The 27,411-nt window shown below is 41.1% G+C and overlaps 1 long non-coding RNA gene across 1 annotated transcript in view; it reads right to left on the bottom strand.

Annotated features, from left to right (window-relative positions):
* Positions 1-27,411, bottom strand: part of LOC125894750 (uncharacterized) — a 143,966-nt gene that overhangs the window by 20,301 nt on the left and 96,254 nt on the right. The window contains exon 2 of the long non-coding RNA XR_007450109.1: positions 6,177-6,268. This is a non-coding gene — a long non-coding RNA (uncharacterized LOC125894750). The remainder of the gene's footprint in view (positions 1-6,176; positions 6,269-27,411) is intronic.

Below are 27,411 nucleotides of genomic sequence, written 5' to 3'. Positions count from 1 at the left end.
CAGCATTCACAAAATAACATTCTGAAAGAGACATCTTTATGTCTCTGTGTTATTTTTCCGAGCAGCCTCGATTCTTAAAATATTCACGGTCATATTGGGTAAACCTTGGGCTCCGAGGTTGCCAAGGAAGTGTTGATAGAATTTGTTTCCCGCAGCAGCTGCTCTCCTGAACTCAGAGCTCTATACAACATCTCTGCTGGGCACCATCAGATGAGTCACTGTGAGTTTGTGAGTTTTTTTTCAAAATGGCTTGTTTGTGTTCTTTCAGAAAAAAATCAAAGTAATTCATTTTTAATGATATCCTGATGAGAGCCATTGATTTCAAATGAGGCTAGTTGGGGATCTGTTAACACTGCAGAAAAGTACAACGACTAAGTTTATATTACTGCTGCTACTGCTGACAGTTTGCTGCTGTATAAAGGCAGTTTCATATTGGCATCTTTGGGCAAAAATCCAATTGTAAACTTTTAGCATATTGTAACTCAAGTGGACTGAGAAAACACTACACTTCTGCGCTTCCTCTTGGCACTGTTTTGGGACTTTAAAAAAAATCTAGTCCATGATAGGAGACTATGGCCACTCACAGGTCATGTCTGTGAGAGAGTGTTCCTATATGCAGATGCATGCACACATTGCTTCAGTGAAAGCCTGACTCAATGGCTGACAGAGAGTTGCTATTCCAGCTTTGGCAACAACTGCCTACACTGTAAAGCAACCCAAAAAACAAAAATGGACTTATCAAAAAGAGAGTCTGGCAATAAATGAAATAAAACAAGTCAATATCGGTGTTACAAAGATGGAGAGAAAATGTTGCTAATACTTTAGCCTTCTGCTAACTGGAGCTAAAGGCTTGTGGCTATGGCTTCAAGTTCATAGTTATGTAGCTCCTCAATCCCCATCACTTTAGACACCCAGTCAGTGACCGTTCAAACCCCAGCTCCAGGGGACCGTACAGCCCCGACTCCCTGCTGTATCAGCAAACTTTCTGTTGCTGCTGTTACACAGGTTAGACCTGGTGCTGCTGCTCTCCACAATCCACTGTAATTCTCAGCGCGGGTGGGTTTACAATGGCCGAATTCGAGCAGCTCTATCTGCAAACCACAGTGGAGGGAAGCAAGGCGGAGGGACTGTTGGGTGACTGGCTAGCTAATTCTAGTCTCATTTTGGGTCTGATTAACAGAGAAGAGAGAGTGAGGCAAGGAAGAGCAAAGCCAGTGAGCTATGTGCAACTCTACAATAAAATAAGATGAAATAAATCAATGTATATCAATGTATGGGAAGCACTGGGTTAATGCATGAAGTGTATGCAAATGCCTGTGGTCGTCTGGTGGGAGGGGCTTATGACAGAGAGAGGAGAGCTGCAGGCAGAGAGTACCTCCAATACTTCCATTCTATTTTAAATTGTTTGTTTGTTTTTTGCCTTTTCCTGATTTCTGCCAACTCAAGTAAAAAGTAATTTGGCAGCTACAATCTGGGCCTAAATTCTTTTTCTTTGTATTCTTTTAGTATACTTCAATACATACGTACTAACAAAAGGTGTCACTCATAGTCCTTATTATCACCTGACTCTGCACTTCCCCTCAGATCTACAGGAGTATTTGAGCATCTTTACTGTTTTGATTCTCACCATTGTCATCAGAATTGTTTTCAGCCACAGCAAGTTGTTATCAAAAAAGCTCTAAAAACCAACTCTACACTACCTGCCCAGCAGACATGGACAAATCTAGTGAGTAGGTGAACATAGTGGAGCACTAAGCAGCTAAAGAGACAGATATTTCCCCCAGCAGTTGGTTGAGACCAAAACAGAGCAACGAAGAGAGTGAATATTGGATGTACATTTATTATTGGACTGGAAACACCTCTGTTAACAACCGTTCAGTGTTGTGAAATCACTACGGAGTAGCGTAAAATTCTAAGATACATAGACTGAGTGACTTTTCACGGTCCTCCTAAAAATGACCTTGGACGACTCATCTAACAAACTCTCCAGGGGTAGTTTTCTGGTCGAGGAAACAAGCAGCGGGGTGAAAGAGTGCCTTGTCTGAGCAGTCAGGTATGAGCTGTTCAGTTTCATGAATGTGCATGTTATATCCTCAGCCAGGTGAAGGCACAATCCACGGGCTGTTACCGGGGAGTTTTCTTTGGCCCTGAGATTGCAGAAGAGCGACAGACTCAAAGGCATCATACAGATTTTGTTGGCTGCTCCCACCTCTTCACCCTGCAGCTTTACCCCCCAAATGATGATAGAGAGCAGCTACTCCGGTGATGCTTTGAATTTTTATGGCACGTTTGTTTGCTTTGGCAAAGAAACAGAGAGCACCAGAGAGGGTTGTTGGGTTGGGACGGTTCAGTTTGAACTGTGATTCCTGGCATGATGTTGGAAAAGAGTGTCAGTCATTTTTAATTTGGGTTATGCTGATTAGACTGGGGTACCTTTGGTGTGTACGGTGGGCGATCTGTCGTGACACTGTAGATGAAGATTGACAGCAACATTTTACACGATTCATGACCTTTACATAAACTATATACTATTGTATGCCCACAATGACTTTATCCACATATTTATTTTGTCTTGTTCGTCAACAATGGGAAACCAGCAAACTTTGGGAGGATTTCTGTTATAAAGCCAAGGCCACATTAACCTGCTGGAGGGCCAAAAATGAGCAGCTGCCAATTAACATTCCTCCAAATTTGTAAGATTTGCGGTGTGGTAATTTGATTAAACAACAAGGCCATGTGACTAGACTAGATCCTTTTCAATGTTGTGTGACACCATGCAAATTTCCAAACTAATTTTCCAGTTTTAAATGAGCACAAATCACTTAGTACATAGTAAATCAAGAGCTTTGGACATTTTGACATTTTTAAACATTTTGGACACACTTAACTTTGGTTTGCCACCAAATTTAGTGGTTTAGACAATATTGAAACCCACTGACTTGCGGTCTGACAATGACAAAGCCTGGGGGCAATGGCCAGTATTTCTGGGGTTCTGGTGTAGCCAGCAAATATCCAGACCAAGACTTCCTCTTTCAGTTGCCAGTCATGTTTTACAGTTCAAGTAGCAACCTGAGACAGGACCAGACCACATTTTGGCTAGTCTTTATAAACTGATATCGGCATATGAATGCAGATAAATTAGAAAAACGTTTAAATAAAGCTAAATAGTCATCAAATGATAGTTGATGGGTTCTGAGATTGTATTTCAGCCAATGCATTCCACCAAACCCGCTCCAGTGTGATTGGTCAATATTACTTGGGGTACAAATAGTTTAGGAACGGAAACCAGAATGCTTACATTACCGAAATCTTGTCCTGCTGCCAACAGATCTGATTGTATAGTTTAGATAGATGCCATTTTGTTTCCCGATTGCAGAATTTAACAATGATTTAAAAATCAATAGAAATGATGGATATACCATTTCAAACTTGACAAAATAAACACTCTAAATGGGTCCCTTTGTATTTCCTGTTGGAATTTTTTGCAATGTGTGTGAACGACAGCTGACAGGACGTAAACTTGGTCCCAAGCTGTTGCCAAGCGATGCAAATCCAGAGAAATGGTCGATAGAAAACTATAAAAATATGAAATAATAAGATAAAAGTTCAACCTGACTTTAAATGAGTCAGGAGTAACCTTTAACATAATTGATCTTTAATGGCACAAGTGCTTTTTTATGGTTGACACCTCTTCCAAGTGGCGGAAATCCCAGTTCGGTATTAAACTCCTAAATTAGTGGAATTATACATGAATTTAATTATTTCAACCATCATACTGTGTGATTGATTTGGTCTTTGTGACCTAAACTGTGAAACATAGAGCATAACTCCCACAGGAACTGGACAGTGCAGAGCCCTGTGTACATGAACTAAGTAACTAAAGTTACTATCATAAATATTTCAGCGAGAAAATTGCTTTCAGTCATAAATACATCATGTAAACGGGGGCGACTGGAACTGAGCCAGACCTCCTGTTACAGAGCAACATGATATGCATCACCTCATAAAAGGCACCAATTAACCGGGCCCTCGTATATCAGTTCCTAGTCACTTACAAAGTCATTGCCTTCCTTCCTGCCCTCATTATCATCACATACAGTAGGCACCCACAAGAGTGCACTTCACAGTAGTCGAGGGGAAAGGGAGGTATTGTTTTTTATCGGCAAGGGGTTTCCTCCAGTGTTCTCCAGGGGCCCCAGGGGTGGAGAATAGGGCTGTAGCTTTCCACATGTCCCTGTGTGACATCTCCATTGTGCTGGGAGAAAACACTCATGCAGCGCGGCACAGACAGCATTCTGAAGGGTATGAATTTTGACAGTGAGACATATATCAAAGCAGCTACTCTGCATATCACAACGTCCGACCCACCGGGTTCACTGCGTAGAAACAATGAGGCGGAGAGTAACAGGCTTCTCTGGGAGTGTTTGTGATTTTCACTGACTTATGGGGTCAGACAGTATTTGTGTCAAAGGTTGCAGAGGCCTTGTGCTCTGCAGAGGTTCAGTACAGCAGGGACTGCATATCATTGTTCGGATGCTCATCAGTGTGAAAAAAATAATAGAATTGCGAAAACAAAAACATATTAAACTGTACTCAGAAATGTTCAGGATGCTTTAGGTGAAAAATGTTAAACTATTGCAAATATGTCATGACAAGAAAATGCATTAGCCTGAAGGCGTGACTGATTTTATGTCTTCTATCAATGCATTTCCTATTTCTTCATTGCATTAAAAGGCTATTTAAGAAAATATACAATGATGGATACCTCAACTTTGTGGAACTGAAAGGCCTAATGATGCTACATGAAAAGATCTAATAGAAAATGTTTTTACTTTGCTACTCTTTTAATAGAATCATTCTGGTCTGTTGGTCTACCACTTTAGTCCAGACTGAAATAACTTAACCATTTGATGGATTGCTATGAAATTTTGTGCAGTCATTCACGGTTCTCAGTAGACGAATCCTAAAGACTTTGGTGATCCCTCATATTTTCACGTTTAGTGCCACAGCAGGTCAAAATGTTCACCTATCCAGTCAAATATCTGAACATCTACAGCACTATTTAAATTTGGTATTAACATGTATCTTGGATGTCTCTGATCATAAGTGGACAGCAAAGTACAGGTATGAATGCAACCAATGTGTCTTCAGACCTGATCGTGGATCTGGGCCACGTATGGTTACATTCTATAAGCACTATGTACACTAATGTGTCCTGGGCCACATTAAAGGGCCACTTTTGTTATCTGACCCCCTGCCAGAAAAGCAAACTTTGTGTTGCTGCCATTAAACAGGTCAGACACCATGCTGAAGGATCGTCACCAAAGCTGCACTTTTCTTGGCAAACAGTCAGCTCAACCCCTGCCTGGTTAGCACCAGCTAACACAGCAGCAGCTGCTAAACAGTCCGAAAAAAGTCACACTAACGCCGAAATGGCTTGACTCTGTCCTAAAGGCCCAGACACACCAAACTGACATCGAAGACCTAGTGGCGATGAAAGCCGACTGAAGGGTTGCCTCACGTTGGTCTGTGTCTCGGCCAAAAAGTTGCACATGAACACACCGCAAATACTGCAGCTGAGGGCCAACCAGCAGATATGTTCTGTGCTGCATGAGAGGAAATAACTCTCCACATCAGCAGATAGTGGTAGTCTGTAATTGCAAAAAGGGAAACTAGAAGACCATCATGATGCTAGTTAGCCAGTTAGCACATTAACAACACAATTCAATGTTGAAAGAACAGAGTATATTTACCGTGCACTGGGCAACAAAAACACAAAGCATCACAAAACATTTCTGCTAAAGAGCTACAATTGCTCAAGAAAAATGATCTTACCTAATGGAACAACTTTGTTTTGGTCTCACTCCCTCTTGACTTAATTACTTTGTTTACTTTCCTCACTTCCATTTCTCTTCTCGAGCTCTGAGCTGAACTGCTGATCAAAATGATTTCATTCACTGTAAGGCTCCGCAGTCTCAAATTCAACATGCTGAATTGCATAAAAAAACAGTCAACCAATGGTGCAAGACACATGGCAAAGACTAGGGCGACATACACTCTCCGATGGCCCAACACTGACTTTGTGTGTCAGGGCCTTAAAACCTGTTAATAACTCTTAGTTAACATTAGCTGTGTGATGCTAACAGTTAGCTGTGTCACTGTGTGGGCAGACTCACCAACTGTCCCTGACGCGGAGCTTGCACTGCTGCAGCGGTCGTCTCCTAGTGGCGGGTGCTTAAGTGTGCGTTTAGAACGATAGACCTCCCACCTGTTAAAAACAACAACACATTTAGTTTTTGCAAATGGAACTGATGTACAAGTTTATGTGCTTACAGAGCCAGGAAGTGAGATCTGATCATAACTGGTCACTCAATATGCATGAGGAGACACATCCTAATGTGTGAACAGACAGACATAGATCTGTCCACTTGTGATCGGATCAGCCAAGATGCATGATACCACCAGGAGTAAACAGACGCTAAAAGAGATTGGCACAATTTGGTACAGGTTCAAAAGTTTTCAGAGGATGTATCCTGCAGACTTGGGTGACCTCCTCTTGTGCTGCCCTGAGGTTGACAGTGAAATGTCGCAGAATTAAGTTCAGCTATTCATGTTCTGCTCAAGATGAATTTTAATCACAGTGGTGATCCTCTAACTTTTCATCTAGCGGCATCATCAGGTCAAAATTTTGAATTTGCCCAATACTTTAGTTTCTAACTAAATATTTGCAAAACCAATGACATCACCATCTTGTTAATCTCTACTTTGTGTTCAGTGCTAATTCTTAAATGTTAGCATGCTCATGTTGAACATGGTAAATATCACAGACTGAAATATATTTACTATTTAGCATTACAGACAGAACAGCATTACAAACATTGAATCATGCACACAATCTTACAGAAGTCTCCTTTTCCTAATCTGAAAATATTGGGCAAAAAAAAAAAAAAAAAAAATCTCTCACAAGTGCAACCGCTTTGCCAAAAAGCAAACAAAACATCTTGTTTAAACACATTGAAAATCTGGCTCACAGAGTGGTATTCTGCTGAAGCGGTGGTGTGGTGGCAAACAGGAAAGTGAAGCAGCTCAGATTGAGACAAACAGTGCTGCTGTGTTTTTATAGCCTATATCTCCACACAGCAAATGGTGCTTTGCGCCATATCTGCCCCCTACATTATTTACACCTCGTTTTTATTAGGGCAATCTTGACATGTGTGCCCGGTGATCGATGGGAGTGCTTTCTTTTTTCATGCTAGCCCTGTAGGGTAGCCAAAGTGGGCCATGGGCTTCTGTCTTTCAAAAAAATATGAAAAAGGGTTAAATATAATGATGTGTTTTTACTGCCTTTGTTTAGATTTTTTTCAACTGCAAGGATTTAGGATGGAGAATGTGTCAAAAACCGGAGATTAGAAGAAGATTATTTTGGGGGAACGAGTGTGTTGCAACACCCAGAGGGGCTTTGAGTGTGTTTGATGTCACCGAGGCAAAGACCAAATGTAAATATACCTCTTATTATAGTAAATGGGTTGACCTGAGAGTCAACATGGATCCAATTATTTCTTAATTTTAATCACATACAAAGTAAATCCCCAACCAGCTATTCATCCATGACCACAGTATCTAATTTGCAGCGGGGTTAAAGGGTTATTGCAACAATTCTGAGTCCCCTTATTTGGCAAATACATTAAATAGCTGTCAGAGAAACGGGCACAGAAAAACATCTACAAATGCATAATGAAACAAATGTGATTCAAGCACCATGCTGCTCAATTCAGGAGGTGATACACGCCACTCATTATGCATTCACTGCTCTGTTTTTGTTACCATCATGATTGACACGTCCATACAGTAAAAACCAAGAGTGGAATTCTGAAAAGCTCACCTCAATAATACATATTTATATTAGTTGCTGTTGAAATGCTATCCAAATAGATCTGACCTTGCCTCAGCTGGGGAACAAAAATGAATTATATATAACCTATACAGACTTCACTTGGCAAATAAGGGGGAATAATACGTACTATGAAGCGCTGAAGATGCACTTTTCAAGCCGTTAAGCCAGGGGGACCTCCACATTGGTGAAATGTCAAAGCCTGAAATCCACAGGAGATACATTCCTGGATTTGTAAAGGGATTTTCTTTGAAGCCGATGCTGGTGAATATTAATGTCCAGAGGAACTGCGGTTGTCTGGCTTTGTGCGGCTCAAAATGGTCACGACAGCATGGAGAGAGGCTGCACAGGTTGCATTATTAAAATTAATACCAGAAATAACCTTAAAATTAATCTGAAAATGACTCCTTTCCTCACCTGAGGTCAAATTTGCTACGCTGAATTGAATCTATTCAGAGAGTTACTAAAATCGTCTTATAAAGCTTTAGTAGAGGAAGCAGTAGATGGCGAAATACAGTTTGCCCAGGTTTACAAAGGTTTCACACAATTTATGTGTGTGACTGACAATACAGTGCATCGGTGTACATGTACTCATGTACTCTTAGGTTCTTAGGTACATTTCATGATAGACTACTCTATCCCTCTGCTCCACTATACCTTTCAGAGGGAAATATTCTGCTTGTACTCCAATACCTTTATCTGACAGCTAGTTGCTGTGCTGATTAATATTTAAGTACAAAACACATTTTAATGCACTTATAGAATTAACTATCCTCCAATAGAATTACTATCCAGTAGCATATAGTAGAGCAGCTCCACCACAGCCAACTACAACATCAAAATGCAACTTACACATCAAGCATCAGTTATAACAATCCAGTTAAACATGTGTAAAAAGTAGGCTACAGTAAAAAGTGGAAATATGTTAAACTAGAAAGAGAAAGAGTAGAAAGCTCTCTACTCTGGAAAATTTGTGTACTTTCAACAGATGAGGTGCAACACATCTCAGAAGCGTCCCAGAAGCTAATAAAAAATACTCCCCCGCCTCTTATCTATTTTTGACGGAGCTGCAGCATGTTGCACAGAGCAGATTGAATTTTTCTGCAAACAGGCCCCGTACGTAAAATTAGGCACAATGTGATTATGAGAATGAATGCATTTTTGATGAATAAAACACCTCAAACGCCACATATCTTTGATCCACGTCATTCACAACTGGTATTTTAATGGTATTAACCTCGTCTGTAGGCTACAGCACAACTAATTAGGGAACAACAACATTGGACATAATTGAAGCAGACAAAAAAGAAAACATTTAACTAAACAGCATGGTTACTAACTTAAGGCAGACGCACAAATATCAAGGATATGCACAGTACTGTTTCGCCTGCTGGCCCTGCCTGTGAGTTCCCACTCGGCTCATAGACCTGATGCCACAGATTTTATATCACTTTTTTCGGCCTGAGGAAAGTTTTACAACCATAAAAATTCATATTAGATAGAGTTATAATTGACCTTGTTTGCAGTTCCAGGTGTTGTGTCAACAGTTTTATAGACGTGTCTTATAGGGAAACTGCCTTTGGGCCACAGGGGATATTTTTCACTGTGATACTGCGAGTGGCCACTGGGAAAAATTTGCTTGCAAGGCTAAGCAATGTTCTTGGCGGTCCGGTGGCACCTGTGGTATCACCAGTGTATAAATGTGTGTGTGAATGGATGAATGGTGCTTGTGTTAAATGATTTGAGTGGTTGCTGAATCTATTTATCCTAGGAATGCTTGTATGTGTCGTTCTCAATGGACATGGACAAACACCATATTTTGATGTTTAATTTGGAGGAGCTGTTGCAAAATATTCACCCTCCTTTCAGCCCAGTTTTGGTCTCCACCAACATAAGAAAAAAACATTTTGTTGACTTTTTTTTAATGTTTCCATTAACCGATTGCTAATTTAAGCTTACGTCACTGAGCTGTGCAGCCAAAACTGTGAGTGTGGAATAAAATAATAAATAGCTGCTGTGTGTAGAGCACATAATTCACTGTGCCCTTAGGCATTTGATCCATTGTTAGCAGAAAACCACTGCTTCTAAACTGTGGTTTACATTAGTTTGAACAAATGTTAATCAGATTGTATTACTGAGCACACATCTTTTGATCATTAAAAGTTAACACAAATTTCATTAACCCTTCATTAAACTGCTGTGAAATGTGGTTCAACTATGTGTTGACCTGCTGGACGACTTGACTCCCACACCTCTATCATTTCAATCAGATGTATTATGTTCTGCCTCCATCACTTTTAAGGGATGTCACGAGGTCATGCTGCAGCAGGGATGAAGTCATGACTCCATTTTATTTTCAATCTCATCTCCTTTGATTCAGTATTTTCCTCTGATGGTGATGGCTCAGCCACAGAGTTTCCAAATTAGAAAACAGCCTCCTTGAGATGAGTTATTGGCTGATCTTTTTCTTTATTACTGATTCAAACTTGATACATTACGAAACTGCAAGTGAGCGTGTATAACTGGAGGATGGGGGCAAGTATAGAAATAGAGGATATGCAGCAAATAGTAATAACTAATGAGTGTGCATACTTCTATACAGTATATCCGTACCATACAGAAACACACACACAGTAAAAGGGTACAAAACAGCATGTTCAACCCGCTGATATTATAAAGTTGAATTCAGTCTGTTGCTCCACAGTATTAGTTCTGCTATGGTTGTCTGCCTCTTTGCATTATTTATTCATGCTGTTGACAAATTGTCACTGCAGTGTGGACCGTTTATTCAATTTTATAACATTTGCTAGAAAAAAAGAGTACAGCAAGCAGAAGTTGAGCATGGTTTTGAATTTCAAGTGAGGAATGGTAAAAATGAAAACTAAATACTAGTTTAGCCTGTCAAAGATGTGACTTGTAGTTGTTCACAGTGACACTGTTCGCAGCCTTTCTGAAACTGGCAGCATCAATAAAATATCTTTGTTCTTGCAGCTCTGTGTGCTCCGTCTCCTGATTAACTCCGATATGTTTGAACAAATTTGTGGTACTTCCACTGGAGCATATTAAAAGGCTGGCCAAACAACCAAGTTATGCTTCGACTTTGAGGAGTGTGGACTAGATGGCTAATGTCCTTTCTGACAGTAGGAGGTAATAATGTGGTGGTATCGTCACAAGAGGGTGGTAAACAGAAGGGCAATTTGTATTTTTGTGAAAAACAAATTGTTTAAAAATAGCTACACCAATGAAAATCAAAATCGAAGGAATTCCTACAGTCTGCCTCTGATCTTGTTCCCTCCAATTAATCTCAACTAGAGTTGGTGTTAAAAGCAGACAAATCCAAATCCAAAAAAAATCATGCTTTTTTTGAATTGCAAAAAGTGCTTTTGGAGTGCCAAAGCACACTCTGGCACAAACTGGATTGTTGGTAAATTTGGAGTGCTGTTAGAAGGTACCGTTCAGTTAATCAGAACACTACACTGACTGAGTGGCAGAGCAAACTCTGGGCACTTTGTCTGGGGAGACGGAGCAGCAGAGCTCCAAGGGGAATGAATGTGTGATTAACTTAACTGTTTGTTAATTCATGTAGAAATAGAATGTTCTGTTTCTTCAAACAACAGCACTCTCATTTTAGTGTATAGTGTCAGACTGGATTCTTGAATGCACCTCTAATCTTGCTAAGATCTAAACTGCTCAACAGGTTAAAATGTTGGAATGGTAATAACATATAAGCATTTAGATATTATTACTAATCAGAGCTTGTCTTTCAAACTACACATTGAAAACTTCAATTAAGGGTGCTTTCACACCTGCCCTGTTTGGTTTGGTTTAATCCAACGTTTGGGCAGGTGTGAACACAGCAATCACACTCAGGTGTGCACCAAAACAACCTGACTGAGACCTTCTTGAAGAGGTGGTCTCAGTCCGGTTACAAACGAACTCTGGTGCGGTTGGTTTGTGGTGAGAAGGTGTTCCAATCTGGATGTGAACCAACTGCAGTCACATGACACATTGTTTGGGTTAAACATGAGCATGTTACAGTCCTGGAGGATTATTAATGTGCACCTCCTCCTGTACTGCCTTAATATGCACATTCAGCACATCCAATGCATCAAAACATTGTTTTCTAGTTTTCAAACTGTATGGTTTGACTAAAATGAACAATGACAGCAATATAGTCCACGATGAGCAGCGCTAAAATCAACCTGCGTAGTTGTCCCTCCATTGTGACGTTAGAAAGTGTCACATTTATCTTGCAAGTGTACTCTTCTTCAACGTTTGCTTTACTTCCTGGATTTTTCCCACATGGAAATTCTGACCAATCAAGAGCAGCTTTCTCACACAAGGCATTTGATCTGGTCCTCTTGTAAATGCTGCCGTGAGAACACGAACCAACTCTAGGCAATTATGCAGCTTTATAACAAAATTAGCCCCTGATTCAGACCAAAGCAAGACGACTCTAGGTCTGAAAGCACCCTTAGTTTCTTTTTCAGTAATGCATCCTTTTTCTCCCTCCAGCCAACGGTTATCTGCTCTTTACAAATGCTCCTGATCATTAATTACTGCCTGTGACCACCACTGTACACAATATACTGTTGCTTTAAGGTTATTTCTGTATGCATTGGTTGGTTTTATATATAAATCTCTCCTTGAACGGATTCCTTCTTATCTGTGTCCATACATGTGTAGAAGACAAAATCAATACAGCCTGTGCTCTCGCAGTATTCTACAGATGTTGGTCCCCAAGGTTCAGACAGGACTGGGCAAAAATGCATTTAAATACGCTGCCTCTTCTCCCTGGAATAATGCTAGTACTGAAGGATTTGGAATTGTCAGGGGATTTGAGTCACTTTTAAAGGATCTGGAAAATACTGCTCTTGGTCAGTGTGATTGTGCCTGAATTTTTCACTGAAATCGTTTTAGAAAATGACCTGTTTATGTGTTATTATTGTATTTCTGTATTGCATTTTAACTGGATGTTGTGCTCGCTCATTTGTGGTGTGTGTCAGTCTGATACCAGCTGATGCGTGAACTCTCCATACAGTAAAAATCAACGCAAGACACCACAGCAATAAACACTTATCATGGATGTTGCAAAAAAAGGATATCTCAGGGTTCATCAGTTCAGCGAAAATAAATTTAAGTTAATGAAAATTGAACAGATAACTCGTTAAGGCTTGATATGAATAATGAACTTTTAAATGGAGGGGGCATGATAATTAACTCGGCCGTGGTAGACAAAGGTATATGAAAGTCAAAGCCTGGCAGATATACCACACCACAAGGGCATTTTTTTGTCTTGAAATCTGACATAAAGACCTTGAGAGCCTCTAATCATCAGCTGGGCACTGCTGCAGAGAAAGAAATAATGATTAAGACGGCGCTCAGCAGACATGAGGACAGTGTACTGCTGCGTGCCTTTGCTAATAGCAGGAGAACGGATGGAGAGGAGAGACTGGGATAAGAATTTCAGTGATTTCTTTTGGACTGGGGGAATTGCCGGAGAACGCCATTTGATATAATTGCCTCCATATGTGGAGGGGCTCTTGAGATAGCTGCGGTGCTGGGTTCCTCTCCCTACATCAGATACCAGTGTCTAAAAAATCATTTCTGTTGAGCACAGAGACCCAGAGCCTCCTGCCTCTCCCGGCTCTGAGCATGTCATGCTGCCGTGGATAATAACGCTACCATGTGGACCTGGTTCAGGAAAAACACTTCCATATGTTGTGTGTGCATGCTTCCCTTTCAAGATTTATGAATGAATAAGCTTCAATCGCTCCCAAGTCCATACAGCCGGTGACGAGCTCATGTTTGGAATTTCACAATGAAATCCATTCGCTCTTTTGCACTGTGTTTGTTTGTGGTTTTGCCAAAGTACTTTCTTTAGCCGAGGATAGAGGATAGTGTGTAACTGATGTCCTTCCTCTTTTACAATTACTCTGAATATGTGGTCGCACTGTGACCTGGTTCTGACTGTTTACTGCAGTGAATTTAAAGACATGCACATGGAAACGCCTGAAGAAACTGTTACTTCAAACATTATAATTTAACAAGTCTCTGTGTCCCTGCATGTGTGTAACTTTGTGTTTCTTTACTGTGTTTTGTTATTTATCTGGAGTAATACACATTCACTGAGCAGTTGATCATTATGACGTTAATGGGGCAAGTTTTGGTCAACCCAATCATCAGGAAAAAAAATACTGGCATTGTACACTTCTGCAAACCATGAATATGTTAATTTTCCATATTATTATGTAGTGAATATGTTGGAACTTTGTGTTTCAATAATGCTGTGGTTAGAGTGTGGTTAGATGTAGGCATAAAAAATTGGTACTGGGAAAAGAACATCTTTTGGCTTTAGATGCTTATGGAGAAAGTGACTCACAAAATAAGGAATAGGGAGGATGTGTTTGAGAAAAGGCTGCTTAGAGAAGATGGGAGACTATAACTATACTGTTATTGTATTTAATGTATAAAAATGTGTACAGTGTATGAGCTATTAGAACACCCTTTTGTCTGTATCATTATTATACTGTGAAATTTTCTTTGTAATGAATCGTAAACTAAAACAAACAAACAAACAAAAGAAACAACAACAAAAAACAGGTTGGAAGGAACAGTCCTGGCAGGAAAAGCAGTGATGTCTTTGCAAAAAACAACAGCATTTTGTGCCTCTATAACAGCAAGAAAAACAGCACTTTCTTGAAAAAACAAAGATGCTCGTCATGCCACTATATCAGCAGGAAAAGCAGCGATGTCTCTGTAAAACACAAATGCTTTTTGATGCACAATCTCTGCAGGAAAAGAAAAAAACAGTTGCTTTTTGTCCCACTACACCAGCAGGAAAAACAGCAGTGTCTCCGTACAAAACAACTGCTTTTCCTGCCACTACCCTGACAAGAAAAGCAGTGCTGTCTTGATAAAACAACTGCGTTTCGTGCCACTATACCAGTAGGAACAGCAGTGATGTCTCAAAAAAAAAACACAAGCACTTTTTGATCCACAATTGCTGCACGAAAAGCAGTCATATCTTGAAAAAAAGAACAGTTTTTCGTGCCAGTATCCCCGCAGGGAAAGCAACAATGTCTTGGTAAAAAACAGACATTCTTTGTGCCAGGGAAAGTAGTGATGTCTTTGCAAAAATAGTTGCCTTTTGTGCCACTATACCAGCAGGCAAAACAGCAATGTCTTGACAAAAATAAAAAATACAACTGCTTGTCATGCCACTATTTCTGCAGGAAAAGTAGTTTGTGTCTCTGTAAAAAACTACTTCTCGTGCCACTATACCAACAGGAAAAACAGCGATGTGTCTGCAAAGAAACAAATGCTTTTTGGTCCACAATCGCTGCACGAAAAGCAGTGATATCTTGCAAAAAACAATAGCTTTTCGTGCCACTATCCCCACAGGAAAAGCAACAATGTCTTGGTAAAAAACTGCTGATATTTGTGCCACCATCCAGGCAGAAAAAAGCAACATTCTAGGCAAAAATTGCTCCTCTTTTTGTGCCAAAAACGCCGCTTGAAACACAGCTAGGGATTGCACATTGGGTGCCTAAATATCTGCTGAAAGAACATCAGTTACTCACTAAATCATAACCGGTTTTATTGTTTGTCGATCTTGAACTGTGGTCTGCAGTGGACTACAGCTTTTCAGGCATCTTGCTTAAGTGTCGCACCATCCAACATCCTCTCCACCTCCAGTCAGTTCATATAGCACATGACTTTAGAAATTTTGATATGATTCATGTGAAACGTTCAAATGTAATGTATTTGTGTTTTGCAGACATATACATATACAACATTACCTTCTGTTGAATGGACTGTTTCAGCCCACAGTTACTGTAAAAACTTTAAAGGCAGACAAACAACATTAGAGCACATACTGCAGAATAAACACAACAAATTTAACTACAACATATCTTCATTGCCCTTCTGAATGTTGCATACAAGTGTTTCTGATCTGACGCCTCCATGGTGAAGGTTCAGATTGATTTAAGCACAAAAACAACAATCAAATGTTGACTGCTGGTAGGAAATGTGAGGCAAGTGGCGGCTTTGTGTTCCTCAAGCCATACATCCGCACCAACCTAAAAAATATTGTGGCTGTATATCACGTTAGTTCCACCTTTGCTCTTGAAATAAAGGGTCGTAATTCAGGGGGCTGCCAGAAGTCTTTGTCAGTTAAACATTAATAATACAGAATGTCACTTTTAGTAATTTAAACAAACGACTGATGCTGTTGTTTTTCTCAGGAGGGCAGCCTCAGCAGGGTGTCACATGTATGAAAAAACAACCTCATAAATAAACTGACATAAAGCCTCTGTTGCCAAACCAAACATCTTCAAAAAAACATAAATTCAAGCTGTCATCAACAATATTAACAAGCAGTGAAGGAGTTTGTACTTTGGTTTACACTTTGTGACTTCTTACAAAGCCTTATTAAGCATATCTTTAAAATGTATATATTACAGATTCTGAAGTTGTTGGAAATCAATATGACAATTAGGACAAATTACAACAACAAATGAAGCTAGACATTTTAAGGACAGTAATATATTGCTGTGTTACAAGCAAAAACAAGAGGCACACTAGAGACCATGGGTAGGATCCGTCCACAATACAGCAATTGCAACTTAAAGCGAATATAAGTCAGAAGCGTAAAGTGGGGGGCCAATGACCCCTTCCCTACTTCCTACCTCTGGACCCCTTGCTTGGACCACAGTTGGACAAAACCTGTGCACAGACAGACGTGTACTCTTTCCCATCAAAATTAGTTTGTATATAGGTGACAGACTCCTTTCCTTTTGCCAGTAGACCGGAGCCACGTACACAGCTCTGCAGCAGAGGAGTGTGCCTTTCTGATTTTTTATATTTATCATCATGAACGTGCTGGAAAACAGGGTTAGTAAACAGTGGAAAGCAGCATAGAGGCCAGTAAAAGAAGTTATGGTTACGGTTACACTTCTTTTTTATATCTGTAAGTTTTCAGCGTCTCTTTCAAACTCAGTGCCGATACTTTTGTATGATGTTCGAGTGCTGCTTGGACGGAGACAGATGGAATTTGTGGCGGAGCGTCATTGCAAAGTGTGTGTCCACCCTGGTGTCATATTTCCATCACTGCCAATCGGAGCTAATTGAAGCTGGGGCTGATAAATACCAGAGACCACTGCAGAGTCATCTGTCCCAGGAGTGAATGCCACTTGTGACCTTTCCCACTAAAGACAAAAGCCAGTTGTTAGTGGGTGTTGGTGTTTATTTTTGTCCCGGTGGAAAGGGGCTATATAAACGCCATTCAAAGTAGATCCCACTTCATGAGGTGTCTCCCGGACCACATTTTGAAATGATAGCACACACACACACACACACACACACACACACACACTCACAAGGTGAAAACAATACCAGTTGTGGGGACATTGTTGCGGCTGGCAATTACCCAGGGCTGTAATGACACATCAGTCTGGGTCGATACATCCATTCAGTTATCAGAGATCCAATATCATTGATGCAAAGTGAAAACATCGATACATATCATCAGCTTTAAGATGCGCCTTTGTTTTGAAATTCCTATGGCACATTTGTGTCCAAGCGTACGTTCTTCCTAAACAGTGCTCGCAGCTGAGCAGCAGGCAGACAATGACAAGCAGCCAAGAAAAGGACAATGAGGATATTTACTGATATTGTCTCATATCAGTCGAAGGCTTAAACTGAATTGAAATCGTGTCATGGCAGCCTTTGTGATATCTGCAAATATCATATTGTGGTCCAAAAAAATCAATGTAGTATCGTATTGTGAAGAAACCGATGTTACATAATTAACAGTAATTACAGAGTGATTTTATAGACCTGAATGAAACTTATCTTCTTTCAAACTATAAAACCAAAAGCCCCTTTGTGAACAATCTGAGGTTTAAAAGTCTCTTTTTGGCCTGTTGTAGATCTCAAAAATGAATCTATAAAGAACTGTAACCCATCAGCTTCCTCTAACCATTTGAACCACATCTGAAAAGGGAGTCATCCAATTCCTGCCTGACTACAACCTCTGCTCTTGTGGCAGTTGGACGTTGCTCTGCAGAGTCGTGCTGAACCTCTTGAGGGCAGTGCAAACAGTGCGCTCAGCAGAGGCCTCAGCCGCCACAAGCAGGCTCGCCAGTTTTCTCCAATTGACATTTCCCATCATGCCCACACAGCCTGCATCAGTATTCACAACCTGAGTGGAGGAGGCCACTGGGGAGAGGAGGAAAGTGAGAGTGAGAAAGAAGACAACACAGTACAGGAATACAGTGGGGCATTGAGCCTAGCCGGGTCATTTACCTCCCTATCTGTGCTTTCCTTATTCAGCGCTGCTGTTATCTTTTGGCTGAAGTTTCTAGTGTTTCCTCGAATACAAAACATTAAATGTAAAAGACCGCTCATTGTATTAAACACAGAAATGGGAGTCGAGGCCTGAGGGTTACAAAAGAGGGAGAAGGAAGACAGACAAAGACAAATACAGACTGAGATGGAGAAGATGGAGATGTGGTCTGAATGCTCGAGCACCATCTTGGCCCGGGCTGGCCCCACAGCCCAAGGTCTCAGGAAGTGATTAACCCTCCTCAGATACCACGGGATGATGTGTACACGCACGTGTGTTTATGCGTGTGTGTGTGGGAGTCTGGTGTGGGCAGGCAATCTCTAAGCCCTTCTCCTGAGGCTCTCCCTAAAAGTGGGGTCATCACCCCTTGATCTTGAAATTGAATTCCGATGATTCTGGTTTCCCCCGCGTAAAGCCTCTTCCCTCAGGGCTCTTTCACCCACACACCGTGCAACAAGACCTCCACTGCAGCTTCTATCCTCTTCTCAGTTTCATGGAAAATCTAATTCCAGTTAAATTGGATACTTCTTTGTTGACTGATATGTAGAAAGTTTTTGTAAATGGTTTATTTGATACCTACTGTATCGAAAATGTGAGCAAGATCCAAATTCCTTGATTATTCCAAATCATTCCTCGAGGCCTGTAACCCAGCAGCCAATCAAATGACTTATCCGCAACTCAGTGCTTCTGGTAAAATTATTGTGTTGTGCACAATAGCACAACAGCAATTTAATTTAAGCTCAAAGGCAATTTAATAATTTCCGAGATGAGACCAGCAGCAGCAGCCAAGCTCCAATTCCAGCTCCTAATTTAGATTCCGGTTTTGGATTTGAATCAGCAACAGTGAATCTTAAGGTGCTTTGCAGACAAAGCAGCACATTTGCTGGCTGTCGTTCACTTTCGGGGGAGGGCAAGGCAGATGTTTGTTGGTTAAATCTGCCAGACGAGGGAACCCAGCCAGTCAAGCGAGTGAAGAAATGCGTACATCAGTTCGGTGTTCACCACAGCCCCAAACACACCGGATGCCAAGCGTGAAGTACCACATGCCAGAATGAACACAACAAAGCAGATGCAGCAGAAGTGTTTGCTCCAAGCTGCAGCCGCAAGCGTAGTTTGACCTATACTGAAAATCTTTAATGGGCAGAGGAGGGAGGCATGGTTAGATGGATTTACCAAGTTTCTCACATATAAAGAAAAAGAAACTGGCATGTGTAACAACAAATAACCCAGCTTCCTAAAAACCATGCTTATACTACAGTACAATCTGCATTTTCAAATATGTTTTGTAGGAAGTATAAAGATGCCTGGATTCTTTTTTATTTTTGGTAAATATAACAAGGAACTCCTAACATAAAATTTCCATAATGAGTATTTGAAAAAGTGCTCACTGTGAATATACTGAATTTGCTTTCTTTATATTCAATCCTGGCAACCAAAGCATGATTAAAGTTTTTATGGTTCTGTTAAGGCGACCCAAAACATTTGGTTGGGGAAAGATCATGTATGGGTTTAATTTTGAAAAAACGCCAGTGCTATATTGAGACAAGACATTGGGTACATTGACTTTTTCAACATTTAAAGACATATTTCATTGATGGAAAGATGGTCTTTTTACAAAGTTTCTTCATCAGATGTACAGTAGGAAACCTACAACTACCAAAATGCACAGCACCACACAGGACCAATAAATGCTCCTAATGGAGGGTGACGTAATGCAAGCCTGGCCATTTGACATCGGAATTAACAATTACAGGTAAACAGTGCACTAAAATATGTTTCTGAAAGTTTTTAAGGTGAGAAACAGGCAATGCAGCGACAGAATCTTGGTTTATATTTGATCGATCAGCACTCCTAGTTTTACATTTTGAGTTTGATCCACTTTCATACTCTTTGTGTCCGTGGTGGCCGGCATACAAAAATGTGGGAGAATGTGAAGTTTGAGCAACTGGTCTAGAGCCAGCAAACATCTACTGGATGATGCTCAACTGGGATTTGAGCTGGGAGATGATCGGAGGGATCTGGGTTCTGGTAAGACCGAGGGAATTTTACCATATACAACACACACTGTTGTGATACTAAGCTGGTTCCAAATTGGCAAAGTATCCCCTTAACCAAAACCGGGATCTTTCACTAACCTTAAACTTGCATTAATTTATTTATTTGCCACTATAGGCCAGCAGAACAAGTTGTAAGGACAACACTGGCATATTTCCCCCCTTATAGAGTTAATACTGCTGTATGGAAATTAGCAAACAGTTGCTTATTTACATATCTAACAGACATGTCATGTTTCTGATGACCTGACAAATGTAAATCCAATATTTACTCTATTTTAAGGCCCGTGTTGGCCCTCACCAAGTCCTGAAGGAAATCTTGGTTTCTTAGCAGCAAAATGCTTCACTATGTTCGGTAGCTAGTTGCAGGCTGTGTGCATCCGCTGTTTGGTGCTGGGCAGGTAGCACACAGTGGGTTTCAGACCTTTTTAGCTAATAACAACTGCTGTGGCTAGCAACAAAGTTGATGAGAGCCATGAGACTGAGCCCAAACTAAACCAAAACAATGAGCTGAAAGACACTGACTACATTCTGGCCTTATTCCAAAAAAGACAATGTTCCTACTGAGCTGTTTACCTGTCTAATAAAAATATATATTTCACCCATATTCCCCTCTTCATGCAGCCATACATTCTCTGATTAACATGCCCTAACATGTCATTTATCACATCAAAATAAGGAAAAGTGGAACAGGTGGAGCTGCTTGTGCCATGTTGCTTCTTGGTGTCAAAATAAGATGTTTTTTCAACGTTTTCCATCTATGGTTGTGCTTGTTCTGCTCTGCACCTTCTTGAAGTGGCCAGTATTGCAATATGTTGCATATCCAAAGACCTGTTGATATCCAGGTCTTCCTTAATATTTAAATGTAGGTGTGCCTGCAGACTGTTGGCAAGTTGGTTTGTGATGACAATGACAATGTACGGAGCTGACTTTAAACAGGCAAGAGGCTGTGTCTCACAAATTGCGGTAGAACTTAAACTTAGATGCATGTACTGAATGTGATATTAACATGTCCAAAGAATGCTACAGAAATCCGGATAATATCGGCATATCCTCCATGTCTTATTTGGAAAATGCTATATTTGGATTGAGGCATAATGGAGAATGAAGCTGACGTGAAGTGTGACACATTCCTAATATTGTAATATTCAGGAAAAATAGTGGAATATTAGCGTGCATATAAACATAGTCACACAAAAGCGTCCTTATGCTTGTAACATTAAAGTAACTATGACTGTGTGAGACTTTGTCCTGTCTGTTTGGGGTTACTGTCAAGAACACAACTTTGCATTGTTTAATCCTTTCTGTTCTGTTGCGGTCTGAGAGCTCTTTCAACTTGAACTTTAAAGCTGAAGGGACTAGCTGTTTGTTTTTAAAGGCATTCAGCTCCCCTCCTGATACTCAATATTCCCTCTTGGATTTACTCGAGTCGCGGCAGAGCACAAGCAGAAGCAGTCAGGTTTGATGCAAGAGCTCACATCATTACACCACTGCGCTTAAAAAGGCGAGCCACAGGCTTAACAAGAGATTTTTACTTCACCTTTGACATTTAGCATGTCAATGAACCGCTCAGTAACTCTCCTCTCTCTGCAGCTCCTCTCCTCATTACCCTCTTTGGCAGGAGAGCGCTGTGCTCCTCCACTCTCCCTCTCTCTTTTTTTTTATCTCGTAATCTTTCTCCCTTTCACTCCTCCTCCCTCCGTGCCCCCCTCTGCATTCCCTCTCGCTCTTTCTCTCTCCAGCAACACAACCATTTCATTCTGCAAATGACTGCACCTGAAGTCAACTGGAAAGCAGAAGGTCTGCTCACGTAGTTGCACCACCAGAGCTCCGTCTGCAGAGTTAGTAGTGCTTCGCTCTTCCCCCCACAGGCTCGGTATCCTAGGGGCTATAAGGCTCAGCCCCATTCTTTTCCAACCTGGATAAAGTATGCTCACTGTCAGCACTTTCTCCAGCAGCCTGGCACTCTGTTTATTTTTGCAAGACACAGAGCTGAATAGACTTTAATAAATACCGTGGCCTGAGAGTCAGGGAGCCATCTGAGCTTGTCACAACTTGTAACTTAGCTAGTGCACCAGTTCAGACCAGCGATTGGGTGTTCACTTAACGGATGACTGAGTGCACAACTCTCTCACCGGGGCCCTTTGGAAATTGCTCCGATCAGGACACTGCGGGGGAATCGCTGCTGCACGCCTTTACTGAGCTTCACATGTGCACAAACAGGCACATTTAAACCTCTGTAGAGTTCAGATGTAGAATCCTGCATGGCTCAGTGCTGTTTTAAAGGATGCTGAACAGAAATCAATCAGCGATAGAGTTTTTACACCAGAGCTATAATTTGTTTCAAGTCTTCTGTGCAATCCTTAAATCCATCTGCAGAGGATGTTATGTTTCCAAATATAGTGAGGTCACATCCTGCTGTGGTTTGAATGGATTAAGGCACCTGTAGAGGACAAAAAAGAACTGGTGCACTCTATAGAAGAAAAAGTTGTTCTTAGAAACACTCTGCACACTGGTGTTTTATTACCCAGTGATTTCAATTTGTTTTTTTGTTCAAAACTTCTAGAACTGTGAAACAGTGTGATCTGAATGCAAAACACCTATTTGAGGCTTTAAAGGAGCTCTTTATGACATTCAGAGCACGTCTATGATTCAGAGTCTGAGCTGTGACTGTGCTCACGGCTCTCAACATGGAGTTGGCTGAGCTGGTGGCTAGCAGCTAACGGTGCTAACAACAGCAACAGTGCTGACAGAGCTAACGGTGTAAACTTGAGGGGGAAACCAGAGGGTTAGTGTTGCATCCATGACAACGCCATCGCCATTATCAGTTGTTACTACCCACAACCTCTACATGAGAGCAGTGCAAGGCGGCGGCAACTAACTAGCCAGCGGGGCACACATACACACAGGGATCAGGGACTCACCTGCATGAATATGCAAGTGCAGCCGGAGTGACTGACCACAACAAACCACAGAGAAGCTTGAATAAGAACACACACAGAGGTAGCTTGATTTCATTCTCTGCTCAGGACGTATTTTTAGCAAAAGTTGTTTGCTCTGATTTTAATGCCCTGTATGTTATGTTATCTAATCTCTCAAAGGTTCTGCATGCAACATTCAGAGCATTAATACAGCAGCAAACTACTATTTGATTTGTAAAGATAAAGTGGCATTGATGGATTACTGAATGGGCCGACTGTGTGCAGGCCCAGGGGCTCAAAGTGTCAGGGGGCCCCCTGGCCTTCATCTTCAAAATATCACTCGAGGTGACATGTCCAGACCAGGGACTACATAAAAGGGACATAAAATGATCACAAGGAGTCACAATACCACAGAGATTAAACACCTATAAAGTCTGTGTGTTTTGCTCCTATGACCGAGAAGTGGTGGGGCCTTTCTGCATATTTGTGCACAGGGGACTATTTTCTCATAATCAGCCCATGTATAGTGGAGTAATGGCGTCCTGAGACAAGAATGACGTCACACTACCTCTGTGTGTGTTGTAATCTGAGCTCCTCTGTGGTTTGCTGTGGTAAGCTGATCTGGTCGCACGTGCATGTTAGTGCATTTGTGTATCCAGTTGGCTATAGCTCATAGCTGATATTGGGACGGTGTCATCACAGAAACGTAGTGCCCACCCTCTGGTTAATAGTGTTAGCTCTGTTAGCACTGTTGCTGGTGTTTAGCAGTGTTTAAGGAGTTAGCATTGTTAGCTGCTAGCCACCTTCATGTTGAGATCTGTGTACAGACAATTCATAGGCTCCGATTTTTTTTGCATAGAGCTCCTTTAAAAGATTGATACCTGTCTGCCTGGTAACTATAAGGCAAACGGTTAGCTTAGGCTCTGTCAATTATGAAATCTGCCAACCAGCACCTGAAGAGAAAACTAATTTATGTGAAATTTGTTTCGTCTGTACAAAACCCAGTGTACTGAAGACAACTGCCCCTTTACAGAATGCACATAACCCCCAAATATGTTGTTTTCACATAGCTAACTGTGCTATGATATATTCATATTTACAGTACAGACATGATCTAAATCTCAGTAAGAAAAAGGGAAAATGTTGAACTATGACTTTAAGTTTGTAAAATCTGTAAGCAGAACACAACAGGCCTGTTACAGTAGATTATCTCTCTGTCAAAGTCTCAGTAACATGTGACTTCAGATCATGATGGTCACCGTTTGTCGGTTGTTTCATTAACATTATGTGAGTGTTACACAATGTATCTGATGTTTTCTCTAGCAGCAACCTTAGAGAAATTAAAATGGGTTTTTCTGTCATTTATTGCCATCTGAAAAATCAATGTTGACTTGGTGCACCTCATTATGTTCAGTGGTCCTGCCTCTTTATTATTCATTGCAAACTATTGGATTGACAAGAGCAACATTAAAGTGATTTTTCTGACGACTGATGTTTTATAAAAGAACAAGACAAAAGTGCAGTTATACATAATACAGTAGTTTATAAAAGTGAATATTGTCTGACTGCTGATAATGAGGAAGTGTTTCAGGAGGTGCAGACATGACATGAATGACAATGCAGAATGAAAGTGCACCTAAATGCCTTTGAAACATGAAACAGCATTAAGTAAAGGGGATATGGCTATTTAGTTTAGTACTGGTTGGGCCCATCATTTCAAGTCCAGCTCGGTCGCTGCTATTGACTTCTCTTTTTCTTGCCAGTGGGTTTCAGGGTTTAACTCGGAGTTGCTGAAAATTCCACAGTGGTTTCATCCGGTGTTAATCTTTAGAGATTTGCATTAGTGTCCAGAGACACCTTTGATCTTTCTAAAGACTTTGATTGGATGTGTGAACGAGGGGGCCACTTTCCCATCATGCATCCACTGGATTAAAGGTGGGGAGGGAGGAGGGCGTGGGGGTTATTTATAATTTTGGAAGTTGTTTTCAGGTCAGTGCAGGCTTTCAGGAGCAATCAGACAAACACATTTCAGTGGCAGTGGCGCAGAGACAGAGGAAGGGGGCGGGCGCCCGGGTACGATTTCAAACTCAGTGAACTTATGACGACAACACTCACTGTTTCAGTGGTTTGTCTCTGTAAACTGTGGTCGGATGAATGAAAGTCAGTGAGCACAGGGATAAGACTGGCAGAGGTAGGGGGAAAACCCTGACATTGTGAGGCATTTTAGACCGTTATAACCCAAAAAACATATTTTAAATCAAAGTCTAAAAGCCTGAACATATGTACTTGAGCTCTCTTTCACTTAGAAACACATAACAGAATGTCATTTTTTAAAAAAACAGCTCTCAGGAAAGATATTTTTGACTTTAGGCCACATGTTGCAAGCATGGATTCTCACCCTCTGTGGTGTGAAAGCCATCTTTGGGAGCAATCATTAACAGCAGAGCCTCTTTGCTGACTCAAATCCATCGGGCTTCACCGACAGCTGGTCTCTGCTCCCCCCTCCGTCCATGCTTCACCTTTCAGGAGAAATCAGAGCTCGTAAACATCGTCTCAGTGATGCCTGAAACAAGTTTCCATGCCACATTAATGTGTGCAGCAGCGAGAGCAAGTCTCTCGTCGAACAGCTGCCACCCCTGCTTGCCTGGCAGCAGCGCCGGGTTAGATTTGCCATTAATTTGTCGCACCTGACAGCCGACTCTGCTGGGTACCCTCCGTCTACACCACTTTGCTGCTCTGTGCCTGGGAGGGACATATCTTGCCCTTGTGAGAATAAGCCTGAAATATGGTTAGGGAAGAGAATGGTACAAAATAGGAGCCCTGGGCTGTTACATTTCATGTGTATCTAGGCCAGGCCACATGATTTGGTAGAAAGTTAGAACTGCAGGGTTGAAGTCCATGGGGTAAACCAGCTGTGCCACCTGCTAACGTAACTGGGGCTGTAGACTATACCACCTTTGCCAAATTCAAGTCAGTGCTACGACCCGACCCAGTTAAGTTTGAGTCCAAGTCCAAAGAGGACTGACACCAAGTCAAGAGGAGACGGGAGAATCAACTCGTACTCAAGACTTTAAAACCCATTAATAATGTACTGGCTGGAATATAAGGAGACACAGTATGATTTTCTGGATACCATTAAGTATATTTGAGGATTAGACCGCAGCATAAGCACAACAGCAGAAGTTCTGGCTCCTCCAGCATGAATCAGTTACTTGAGAGTGTTGCTGTAATGTTGCTAGGCTAATGAGTTTCTTTATGTCTGTTTTTTGTGTGTCTATTAGATAGTCAGCCCAAAAAAGAAATATGAAGCTCAGTTTCACCTACAGGAGTTTTCACAGTTTCTGTACAATAATCCTCATACAACAGTTTGTATGGGATAAGATAAGATAAGAACACAGTTCATATGATATCTTACAGTTAGTGCCCCTTCTTGTAGGGATGGATACCGGCACCCGGTATTTAACGAGCCGCAGGGCTAAATAATCAAAGACTGCAGTATTGATAAGCTCCAACATTATCGGTTCTTTTATTGGTGCTTAGAACATTTTGGTTTAATTCATTATCATCCTGCAGCTTCACACCTGCACTGTGTGCTGAGGCTGACCTCCTCCACACACACACAAACATACACACACACACACACACACACACACACACACAACACGCAGTAAAGTCGGTAAACAGCAGAGAGGTGTTGCTGCTCTAGAACAACATTTAGTATATCTAAAATATTCAATGATCATGTTCTGAATTTCTTCTTTTTAAATGAATTCATTCATTCACTCTTTTTAAATGAATTCAAAAGCAACTATTTAGAAATGAAAAAGAAGTGATAAGAGTATCCATAAAGTACTGACTCAATAAGAAGTATCAATAAAAGTAGTATCAATAAAATCTAAAACCCATCCCCACCTACCATTTAAGTTAGAATAAGAGTTTGACATCATCACGTTACATTAATGACATGACAACATGACGTGACGTTGTGTACAATAACTCAACGCTGACTTTTGAGTGCACACAGGGAATGAAAAGTGGTCTCATGGGTCAAAGTCCTGCGTTAGTTTGATCCATCCAACTCCCCGACCTTCTTGCCTGTAGTGCATAGGTCACGTGATCACAGCCTCCTGGCTACATTAATTATATATAAATTATAGTGCATTACTTTTCATAGGTAAAAGTACAAATAGTGAA

Source organism: Epinephelus fuscoguttatus, linkage group LG9 (genome assembly GCF_011397635.1).
Source record: "Epinephelus fuscoguttatus linkage group LG9, E.fuscoguttatus.final_Chr_v1".
NCBI classification, from domain to species: Eukaryota; Metazoa; Chordata; class Actinopteri; order Perciformes; family Serranidae; genus Epinephelus; species Epinephelus fuscoguttatus.
Note: the sequence above shows the minus strand (reverse complement) of the source record. Positions and strands in the feature narration are given on the sequence as shown.